Here is a 12,722-nt window from a genome sequence, read left to right as displayed (position 1 = left end):
CTTTGAGCAGATATTTGTTATTGCCAGGCATTTAATGACAGCCTCAGCAATGAACAGCCCTGAGCAGGGCTGGTGTCTTGAGAACACACAGCTACCCCTACCCAAATTTTCTGCTTGAATCATGTCTCACCCTCTTTTCTTCCTCAGACCATACAGTGGTCCGTACCCAAAACAGAGAGTAAAGTCCCATTATGTAATTTCCTTTTGAGTAAGTCTAAAAAGCGTGTCCCAAAAAGGTAATACTAACTTCGGATTCTTTGCCTTTTAGAGCTCTTATTCCACATTTTGCCTGCCGTTCAATTTTTATTGATTTTCCTGTGCCACCTCTCAGCATCCTTCCTAGGCAGCATGATGCATTAACTTTCCATAAAACGAGTTTTCCCATTTGGTTCTGTACTCTGAAATACACCCACCTCTGAATGAGATTTCAACACTCTGCATTGCTAATTTTCAGCTGTCTGCCATAGCCCTCATTTTTCATAGGCTGGGAACACCAAAAGGGCCCTCTAGACCCAGAGGTCTTGCTTTTAAGACAATCACAGCTGTATTGGGGGGGAGGAGAGCTTTTATATTTTTATACTAGTTCCAACAATGAAGTTATTAAAACTATTTTCGGCCCTGCAAGAAAGCTACATGATGATGATATTGTTCCCGCCTTTTAAACTAATTTTACTTTAGTATGGTGCATTTTCAGGCATCATAATCCTATTGGTGCAAGTTATTCCCACTTAATGACTGAAAACGCTATTGTCTGGGGAATGGGTTTGTACTGGGTTTTGTGGGTTCAGGGATTTCTCTGTTTAATTTTATCTATGGCCATAATATCAGAAGACAAGCCAATTTATTGACTAAAATCCTTCCTATCCACTGCTTTGTTGACTTCAGTTTCCTGAGAAGGATACAAGGTACCTTTGCAAAGCAATATGGAGAAAAACCTACAGTTATTCCGGGTAGGATGCATCCACACAACTAAGGGTCTGTCCCAGCCATGGTGCAGAGCAGGAAGTATCTTTGTAGGTTAACTTCTCATAGGAAAGGAATATATATATATATATATATTCCGGTCTTCCACGCTGGGTTTGGAAAATTGTGTCACTAAATCCACATCCCCTCTAGGGTGGCACCTCTGCAGCACTGGTTCAGCAGGTTGGTTATTACTGCAATAGAGCATTATCTGCTGATGAGCTTGTAACCCATGTTATCCTTATCTGCTAGATGTTCATATTATCTATTAATAATTCATAAGCTAACCTCATTATAAGGCTGTAGTATCAACTGCAACAGATTACAGCAAAAACAGGCAGGACTCAGGCACTAAGCAGTTTCTCTGTGCAGCTAATCCTGGCTTCATTATGCGTTCCTCGTTGAATTTTATCATACACTCTTGATATTCTGGAGAGGTCCGCTTCTTCTTCAGAGAGGACGTGGTTATCAATAATTTGTATGCTGCATTTTCCCACATGGCAACTGATGCCTGTAGCAGAAGCTGAGCTCTTGCTGTTGTATTGGTACAGACAGGTTTAGGAACAGGACCAAGAGTTCACTAACAATCTTCAGAGTGAGAAGAGCTCTACACAGCCTTGTGGGGCTGAGTGCAGCAGTGAGGTCAGAGCAACGCCCATCCCTGAGTTGTTGCCTTCAATCTTCCTTTCACAGGAGTGCTGTCGAGTGTCTGAGGATACAGCTTCACCAGTGCACTAAACTGTGCTTCCCTTCTGGGCCATGCTCTTCATAGATTTATTTCACTAAAGTGGTCACAACACAAAGTCCTAACCCTACAAGCAGAAGCATTTGCTGTAAAATGGATTAAGAAATCCCCAAAGGATAGGGAGTGGTTCTTTTCCTGATTTGTGTGTACAGAAGAGGGAAAAGCTTGGAGAAAAAAAGTGGTGTATGCTCAAGTCTTCAATTTTTCATAACAGTCACTTTCCAGTGCTATCTAAATAGCAAGTCAACCTCTTTTTTTACAAAATCCTCTGCACTTGAATGTTTTCTGCCAGTCTTCCCTCACAAGGTGGCATGAGAACACTGACAGCCACAAGTGCTCAGCTGCAGCATCTAGCTTTGTGAAAATGAATAGCAAAGCTGGAAAGAGTAGGTTCTTCGCAAAAGGAGTAGTACAGTCATCCACAGTACATACATGCTTGTTAAAATTCATTGTTCTGAATTCATGACAGCACACCTTTCCTTGGAGCCCCTTTGGGCAAGAGACACTCTCAGGACATCCAGGAAGAGCAGCTGGTCTGGGCAGACTCTCGAGGAAAAAATCTGGGCTTTATGGAAGCCATGGGCAAAGTTCATTTTGACTTCAGCAGAGCCAAGATTTTTCTGTCACCTTATCACTACATTTCCTGGCTTTCAGTGTTACTGCATATTTTCCTGAGCAATTTTAGGCAAACCTATTTCAGTCTTCTAACAAAGATATTAATGATAAATAGTAATTATTCTGTTGTAGAAGTGTACTGGGACCTTAGCTGTGGATCCACATGCATCCACAGCAGCAGTGTGGATGTATAATAAAGAGGCATATTGGGTCTTTATTTATGTATAGTACTCTTTACCTTATCCTCAGACATTTACATGAAGTTTAAACTGAGAAGTAAGCACAAAGATGTGGATACGATCTCTGTTTCAGGATGTGCCTGCTCTACAGACTACCAAAGACTGGTAAGAATTAATGTCTGCTGCTCTTTGTCACCTTCTCTGGGTATCCTCTATTGTCCCTTCTTAAAAAGAGGACACCATCTGAATTTTCCTATACTCTCGGTAATACAGATTTTTCAGTCTATGTTGGGAAAATCTGCCTGGAAGATCACTGGCAAACAGATCACAGTCCTGCACCCTGACAGCAAATGCTCTACACACCTGCATAGCACTGATGTCAACACAAGCAGGCTGGCTTGGCAGGCAGAGCCAAGCCAACTGCACAAGTCTCGTGCACGACTCCACAAATAAACCATTGTGTGGTTTATTACAGGTTTTCCCTCTGCAATAGTATCCATAGCCAGAGGCACAGAGCAGCAGGTGACTCAGAGCTTTAATTTCCAAGTATTCTCTCAGTGAAGACCAGCAGCTGACAACAGTATTCATGCTGGTGATGGGATTCTGGTATTTCACCAGCATGGCTCAACTGAACAGGTTTGCTATGAAAAACTTGCCATTGGAAAGGCTCTGCAAGTCAGGCTTCCCTCCAAAGGTCTCCAGAAAGCCATGGCTCAGACTCCCAGTCACAGATGGGTGAAGGTCTGTGTTAAAATGACCCCATTCTCCTAGTTCTTTCTCAAGAACTCCTATGATGTTGTCTTGTTCTTCCATAAATGGGGCTTTGCAGAACATTTTTACAGTTCACAATGAATGATGCCATTTCTAACTTAGCGTTTCCACTGAGATTAATCTTATTTTCTACATATATTTTGCCCCATAAAGTAGCCAGTAACCTAACTACTTTTTAAAAATCTTACTCAAAGTAAACAATTTTCCCAAGCCACATTTACAATAAATCTCAGTCTTGTAGGCTGTGAGATCTTTCATTGTCTCTCTTCCTCCTTACCCCCATATCATGCTGAGTCATTTTCTAAAACTAATCCAGTTGCTTTTCTATGAGCAATGAATGAAATCTAAAGCAAATGACTACACCAGGTAGGTGATGAGAAGGAAGACATGTTATCACAACTTTCCAGCCTTGCAAGAGTTGTATTTCCTTATAGTCCTGCAAGCATATGCAATGAGACCACACAATGAAAGAAAAACTCTCAATAAACTATAAGGGAGAATAAAACCTCCCCTTTTCCTTAGATGTGTATTTCCTTTCCACTCTATTCTAAACACAAGTAATAAATTGGAAATTATCCTTTACTGGCAGAGATTACCTTGTGGTGATGTACCTTGCTACCTTCAGCATGCTTTGTGGGATTTAGCCATGGATCTCAAACATGCTTTCATGATCTTTCCTACAAGTAACACTCACATTATCTCACACATGAACAGACATTAATAACCATTTCTACACTTGCTTATGTGTCTTTTAGTGCAGAGACAACAGTCTCTTCTCAGAGTCTGTAACAGTATTAAGACAATTCAAAATATATAAAGCTTATACACGTTTTTCAAATATAACTGGAAAGCATAATTTTAATCAGCCCTGTTTGATTATTCCAGTTGGCACAATGTGTAAAAAGGTATCACAAATTATTTTGAGAGATTACCCAATTACAGAGAGCCATTTCCAGAGAGGAAATTTAGAGCATCTCAGTAATGGCTTGATTAATACACCAGTCATATTTTAGCAACAGATCGTTTGATTCCCTATATAAACTGGTTTCATTCCACTTGCTTTAAATGCAGAAAAATACTAAGTAGATAAGCAGCTCTATGAGTAACAGAACCAAGAAGCCTGGTTTTCTATAGATTTGAGTTGGCAGGAAAAAACCTAGATGAGCCCTCTGACATCTTACAAATGGTAAGCTCTCCTTACTACTTTTCTTTTTCTCTGAACAGCCATCTATTTTCAAAAAAACTTTTATAACTTTGATGTCTTTGGGACTAGTAAACTATTTCACTTGATGTTAAATTTGGTTGCAATTGGTCAGCTTCAAAAATTACTGGAAATAGAGATGTGTGCATGCATGTGTGCACAGCTAAATGCATGCACACACGCAGAGTACGAACACATAAGCCTCATTGAAATAGAAAATCATTCCCTTTAAAAAGCTGATATAAACTGCTGTAATTCTACAGCTTTTGCCCATCATGCCCATTTTCTGAAACTAAACCACCAACCATCAACTGATGTCATTCTTTGATAAGTTTTAATGAAGAAAATAAATTATACTCCCTAAGGAAAAGTAATTTTCTCATTCCTTAGAATGTATTTATTTTCTCATATTTCTTACTGCTTCATCTTTCCAAAGAAAGTCTCCTTTACTACATTATTGCTAAGCTGAAACATAAATGACAGAAAAGCAAGCATTGACCCTATTCATGTAAATGGCAGCACTGACATTTTTACCCAGCTATTTCAAAGCCTGGCCCCCACAGTGCTGTCCATAACTCTTATCATAAATAGAGTCTCATTCAGTAAGGCCAAAGACAGTCAACTGTGCAAGAAAATCTGAGAATGCTGTTAGAACTTGCTGTTATTTAAATATTTTAAACTGACAGCATTTGAAAACTAACATGAAAGCTAAAAATTAAAATTCACCTGCCTTTCTGTGCCTGAGGCTATGAAAGAAGTTCAGACAAACAGCCACCTACAAATAATGTCATATAGGACTTTGTAATGTAAAGCCCATAGTGAGATCACAGCAAATAGAAGGTTACATTAGGAAGCCTACGCAGATAGGAAGATCTTCACAACACAGAGATGCTGTGTTCAAAACATTCTCCTCCAAATGCCTGAATGGAGTAACAGCGCCCTGCACAACTTCATAGCACTGGTGTCAACACAAGCAGGCTAGCTTGGCAGGCAGAGCCAAGCCGACTGCACGAGTTGCGCATTGTGTGGTTTATTACAGGTTTTTCCTCTGCAATAGTATCCATAGCCAGAGGCACAGAGCAGCAGGTGACTCAGAGCTTTAATTTCCAAGTATTCTCAGTGAAGGCCAGAAGCTGACTGTATTGACGCTGGCCAGTATTGACGCTGGTGATGGGATTCTGGTATTTCACCAGCATGGCTCAACTGAACAGGTTTGCTATGAAAAACTTGCCATTGGAAAGGCTCTGCAAGTCAGGCTTCCCTCCAAAGGTCTCCAGAAAGCCATGGCTCAGACTCCCAGTCACAGATGGGTGAAGGTCCATGTTAAAATGACCCCATTCTCCCTCCCTCTCTATTCTGTCTAGAAGTCTGATGCTTAAGCACTTCCCTAAAACTTCTCTGTTCAATAGATTGATTATATATATATATATAGATTCATTATAGAATCACAGAGTGATTTGGGTTGGAAGGGACCTCAAAGATCATCTAGTTCCATCCTTCTGGCCATGCGCGGGACACAAATGGATTACACACATTTGTTCTTCTGGTAGCACTATAATTTTGTTTAAAAAGCTCTTTTTCACCAATATTAATATTATCATTCTATTGTTAGCAGAAAACAATCAGATACTCTTCCTGCTTCTGTTTTGATAGATAAGCCAAATATTTTAATCTTTTCTCACAAAACAAGTTTGTTTCGCTCTCTTGATCATCCTAAAAGCTTTTCCTATACCTCACCATTTCTCTTGAACTCAGGTGACCAGAAACACAACAGAACCATCACAGCTGGTCAAATAAGTAGAATGACCCATAACAGGCTTGCAAGAAGCTCAGCTGAACAATTCTCTCAAAAGTAAAGAAGGGTGAGATAATTCATCTTTTCCTCCATTTCCTGATTATGGATAAACCTGAGGGGAGGGGTTTAAATTGAAGGTATGAGTATGAGCTGCAATTTGGGATTAGTGCAGATTGTTTGTGTCCCTTGGAAGTATTCATTAATTATGCTTTTATATTACTTGGATAACCCTTGCCTCTCTCTCCTTCCCATTCATTCATACAAAGGAAATATGATACATTGACATTTCACAGTGTTATAAAGCAAAGCTGATTCTTTTTATAACAGAAGGCTTGAGCTGTATAGATGCCGTTTGCTTTTCTTAGATTTATGTGATCATGCTCCCTGCTTCTCTGTTTTTAGGATGGTTATTAATATTCTAAAGCTTTTGTTACATTCTCTCACACTTTAAGACATTTCCTGAAGAGAATTGTCTATCAAACCAGTATTTTGTGTTTCTAAAAAAATGTAACTTCTCTTCAAAGAAGAAAAAGGAAAACCACAACCAACAACCAAATTTCATAGTAACAAAATAGAAGAAAGAGATTAGGAAAAGAAAAAAAGAAAAAAAAGGTATTTGTATATCTTTTAAAATCTGCTATAAAGGCTTCTTCTGAGGCTTTTCATTTCTGGTTACCAAACAAGATACTATTAGACTTTTTTAAAAATCTTTTTAGCAGTGCTAAGGGCACTGCTCAAAATTATTGAAATTCTAGGTCTGGGCACTCACCTGCTCTAAAAATCAGGTCCTGCGTGGGTCAAGTTGGTCATTTCCTTTGAATGAGTACTTAAGAAAACATTGGCTTTCAGCGAGTTGGTTCAGACTATGAATCCACTCTGGCAGAGATGGGAACAGAACTAGGGTTTTCTGACTGACTGATCAAATAGCTTGACTGTGCTATCTCCAAGAAAGAGAGTTTAAAGAATGACTCTGAAAGGTTATTTTCATTGAATTGCTGAGTATATAAAAGATGTTGAAAGAAAGGGTAAAACTTCTTCAAAGGGTTTAGAAATGGTTATATTTCTAATCTGTTGTGGTAGGATTTTCAACTCCAGTGTTCAGCGAAGCTAGACTGACAAATTTATTATAGTTATAAGGCTGAGAAACCTATTAGAAGAAATATAATAGAAGGTACATTTTTGTGAAGCTTTAATAGGAACGGAAACAATTCAACAAAAGTCTAAATTCTGTGAGGTGGGAAAAGTCATTCATTAAATCTTTCTAAAAAGATTGAGTGACCTTTCTTTAAAAAGTGGGGCTTTTTTTGTAAAAAATGAAAAGCTCAAGCTTCATAACAACAACCCAGTAAAAGGGTTTATTAGAAAATAGCTTCTTGTGCAAGTTCAGTTATTTTTATTGTCAATAAATGTTGGCATCATGCAATAAGAGAAGCATTGTTGCATTTCTAATTTCTCTCTGGAATTGAAGAAACTCACAATAAAAGCATTCAAAATCTAAACAGAAATAAAAAAAAATAGAACACCACTGCTCAGATTTGTATGGCAAAAACCAGAAATGATGGGCTGAGAATTCAGCTCATAAGGAAACTGTGCCAGAACTGTGAAGGTGATGTTATTTCTTCTACCTCTGCTTACAGTAAAAGTCAAGCTATTAATATCAGGCATCTTGACAGTCGTATAAATGCAGGTATTAAAATTCAAAGTACTTTTTCCTGCTGTAGATATATCATCATTACAGAATAAGACAATTTTAATGTACAACCAGATAGCAATAGCATTACTTACAGTGGCTGAAAGTCACAGGGTGACTTGTACACCCAATGCAAATGGCCTGAAATTGAAGATGGTGTCCATCATCATCCCAGAGCACAAAGCTGAATAGTCCGGGTTGTTCAAAGCATGGTGTGAATGCAGTTGGAAGAGTGTTTAAATAACCAGCAGTACTTGCATGTGATTGAATTCACATGAAATCAGCAGGCACTGACCTGCTGCTCAGTAAATTTGCTATGGTTTCAAACAGGAATCTCAAAGCAGGCCAAAGCTGACAGACTTTCTGTCTGTGCAGCAGGCCAAGTCAGTCTTGAGGAATTCCAATGAACCTCCACTAGGGTGTGAAAGACAAAAGCTGTGAATGGTTTTGAAGCAGATGGTTAGACACTGATCAGGTACATAATTGCAGGCACCAGTCTGAGGAAAGCAGTTTCTCAAAGCTCCCTACATAGCCTGTAAAGAACGATACCTCTGGTCCTTCCCAGCAGCTACAAATGCTCAGCCTCGAGCTGACATCATGGTCACAGGGCACTGAGCTCTCCGTACTGATTAGGGAGGGAGCCAGGGAAAATCAGCCTTCCCTTGTATAAACCATCTCACATGACTCTCTCACTTAGGAGCCAAAAAGTGTATTTTTGTCCCTCTTGTTCACATGCACCTTTTTGCTCTCAGGAGGAGCTTGCTCTCCATTCTGGGGAAGAAATATCCAGTCTACACGGGTAAGTGAAGTGCTGGTTTTAAGATCAAAGCTAAGCACCTCCATTCAAAGTACTCCAAACAGGAACAGAGAATGGTGGTTCTCCAAGAGGTTTTTCTAATTGGGTTTCCTGCATGCAGTTTAGGAAAAACAGACAACAGGAGTTGTTTGAAATAAAGTTTTAATTTACTATCCTAACATGCTGAGAAGCAATTAGATTCAAGCTAATTACTGTAAATAGTTACTATAATTATTTGTCAAACATTCAACTACCGGTACATCTGTTAAAGTCAGTAGAGACCTGTACACATTTTTTTTTAAGAGAAGGCTTAATGTTATTACTTAAGGGCCAAACTCTTTTCACGAACTCTTCAAAAAGAAGTAGCTATACCATAGACACTACTGATGGAGAGCACCTGTTAGGGCATGTATCCCCTTGACAAGACTGAGTGGGTGTATCAGCAAACTGTCTGAAGAATTGTCTAGGCTAGTTTTTTATATTTACAGGATTTTTCTCAAAAGAAAAAAAGAAAAAAAATTGCAGCTGAATACTGATTTTCTTAGATTTGTTCTATTTATCAGGTTTCTATCCCTACCTGAAGCATGAAGAAAATATTGTCTTGTTAACATGTTTTTATCAGGAACATTATTTTTTCCTTTGACACTGGACAGAGTCTGGCCTGGCCTGATGCAGTTTTATACCACACTTTGACAGACACACAAACCAGCTGGAGTTCCACCACTTCTGTGCCCTCACACACACAGCTCTCAGTTCTTCCTCTTCACACAGGTCTTCCAACTCTTTTTCTGAACTTGGCCCAGTTGTCTCTAGTATGAACTATTTTTGCACCAGCTGATGGGTGCTGAGCCCATCCTGGTCTGCTGTTTGGTTTCTGATTCACCTGAAACAGGTCTCCTGATGTCTGGGGGCAATTCCAACAAGCACACACAGATTACATTAGCTTGTCTAAGCATATAGTAATGTATTGGAATTTTTTTTCAACAACACAGGATTTCCACGTGTACCAATGTTTCCCACACCAAATACACACCTTTAGCTACCAAAAAACCCAAAACGCAAATACAGGAATGTGTTGTTGAGTTGACCTACCATTTATGAGCTTCATCTCAGCTCTAATATTACTGCTACTGAGAAGACAACAATTTGTAATGCAGAACAGGGAATGATAGGGGACCTGCCAACAGAAAGGTTGAGAGCTAGTCTCTGAATATTGGAATGTGAGGGCAAAGAGGAATTAGAAGCCCATTTTTTACCCTCCTAAGTTTGAAACTTTATTAGCTCACTCCTGCTCTGGAGGGCATTTCCTTACATGCCTTTGCCTTTTAGCTTGTGGTGACTTAAAGCAGCTTCACACAGGGCTTGTGCAGTTGATTGAAATGCTGTTGACAGCCTCTGCAGCTGATAGAAAAAAAACTGCCAGAAGCCAAGGCGATGGCCACAAGCTGCTCTCTCTGATGGGATTTCATGGCTCTCAGACTGCGCTGTAGGCCTGCTGCATTTTACCAATGATATCACTCAACAAATGTTTATGAGCAGATAGACCTCAGACCACAACATGGCTATTAAGCTACTGTACCCACAGAGGTGTACCTCCAAAAGGTAAGAGAAGGAAGAAGTAGAAAGCAAAGCAAAAAAAACCCTAAAATATGTGCATGTCTTTAAAAAAGTTTTGAAGTGTTTTTTGAAGTGGAAAGAAAACTCCTTTCTTAGAGTTTTCGCTTTGAAATACTGGTGTCTTGCAATTCCAATATATAAAAATATTTCCTTTTTTAAAAACTGACATATGGCAAAAATTGGTAGCAGTAAATAAACGCACATAAAGCTAAATTGCGCCATCCTAAATGTTAGTAAAAATGACAAAATAAAATACTATCTATAAAAACTATGCACAGGTGTGTAGCATATTACAAGCAGAAAACATATCTTGCAATTATAAGCCCACAGTATTTATTTCACTTGTCTGTAATTACATTTTATACATGTTTGTTTAGTAATATCAATCCAAGACATCATTTTGAGGATATAATTAACTGCATGTTAGAACAGAATGTGTTTCACTGTTTTTGTGTGTCGAAAGAGACAAAAATCTTTGTTAGCTGTACTTAAGTGCCACCTAGTGTCACAATCCACCAATTTCACTCAGAAAATCCTCTAAATTTTCAGAGCAAAATCAAATTGCAGGGTTAAAAAAGACCTAGAGTCACAATGCTCCCATTTCAGTGCTAACATTAAGCCCTTAATCCATACAGGCATTAAATGCAGATCTCAGGGTCCCACTGGCAGGTATCTGTTTTTCAAATTTTTATAGCAGTGATCCAACAGTAGACTCACATAAAGATAGAAGTATCTAATGAAGACAGAATCTGGGTGGAAAAAAGGCTTTTTATAAAAATGATTAAAGGTGGGGTTTTTTTCTGAAAGATGCACATCATAACTGGAAGCTAAGGCAGGGGCACACGACATGACACACATGTAACAGCAGGACACACTACAGTGAGGTGCCAGTGCATTCAGATACGCAGGAGAAAGCCTTTCCCCATGTACACGACTTCCTCCCTCAGCTCTGTAGGCTGACCATGACACCATACGTCTGGAATATCATCTGGATCCGTTGGGATCAGCTGTCCGGGCTGTGCCCCTCCCATCTCCTTGTGCACTCCCACAAGATGGGGTAGAAGCAGAAAAGGCCTTGACTCTGTGTAAGCCCTGACCAGCAGAAATAAAAACTGAGTTATCATAGCACTGCTTCCAGCACAAATTCAAAACACAGCCCCAGATCAGATACTGTAAAGAAAATTAATTCCACCACAGCCCAAACCAGCATGTGGGGATTTCTGGCTGTTACTAGCATTGTATTTTTTTCAGTAAGTTAAAAGCTTACATTCTTGACAACTTCAGAACTAGTCTAGGTTAAAATAAGAGTTTATAGCTCAGTAGCTATGAACTTCACTCACTGTCACATAAGGCAGCCATTAGAAAATGATGGCTTCCATCCTGTCTCTGTTTCCGCAACGTTGAACAATTGATAGTATCTTAACTAAAATGCTCTTTGCATTCTCGTCACAAATGGCATCTATAATGGTCTATGTAAACCAAACTTCAATTTGTCTCCTTTCTTCCAGAAGTTCATTAAATGCTACAAAGAAAGAAAGATTGCAGCCATTACAGAGAGCTGGTGTAGCTCAAAGTAGAATATGCAAAACACTTCGGCTTTCTGTTACATTTAGTGAGACCATAACAATTAGCTTTTCAAACCAAATGAGGACTGAGTCCTACACCTCTGTGACATTTACTGGAAAGTCTTGTCTTTAAATCACAATGATAAAAACCCAAAATTATGATAAGGTTTTAAGTACTATTTATCCTGACTGCTACAATAAGTGAGGATAAGTTGACAAGTATATTAAAGAACTTCTGCTTATATCATTAAGTGAATTAATGTGAATTTGTTGCAAAAATATAAAGTCAGAGAATGGGGAAAAAATAGAAAATATAAAGAGATTAAAAATCACAAGAAACAGCTTCTGATCAGCAGTAAGAAAGGCTGGTGATGAGGTGTCACACTAGGATGAGAGAATGATTACATAGAAAACATTTAGGCAAGACAAGCACTTTCAGAGCAGCTTTTAGAAATCTGCAGCTGCACATGTGCACAAATCTATTGTCTTTTTCAGCTTTATCTAGTTTGGAATTTTCTGGTTTGTGTTTTCTGTGAAGGACAAAACATTTACGGGAAAAAAGATTGATTAATTGTGCTTTTTTATTTGAAGTATATTTTGGTGTAAGTTTGCCTGTAAAGGACTAGACTCGCATCAACAACTCTTCAGCTTTGAGGCCAGGAAGGAACTCAGCTCTGACACACGGGCAGAATCACACCAGAGGGTTCGAAAACCATGTGGAGAACCGGGGTGGCACTGCGGGCGCTCTCCCGGGTCGGACATGGAAGGCTGCGCCTTGCACAGAG

This window comes from Corvus kubaryi, unplaced genomic scaffold (assembly GCF_017639235.1).
Source record: "Corvus kubaryi isolate FWS band 111438036 unplaced genomic scaffold, C.kubaryi_AGA036_p1.0 136, whole genome shotgun sequence".
NCBI lineage: Eukaryota > Metazoa > Chordata > Aves > Passeriformes > Corvidae > Corvus > Corvus kubaryi.
This window is presented reverse-complemented; position numbering follows the sequence as displayed.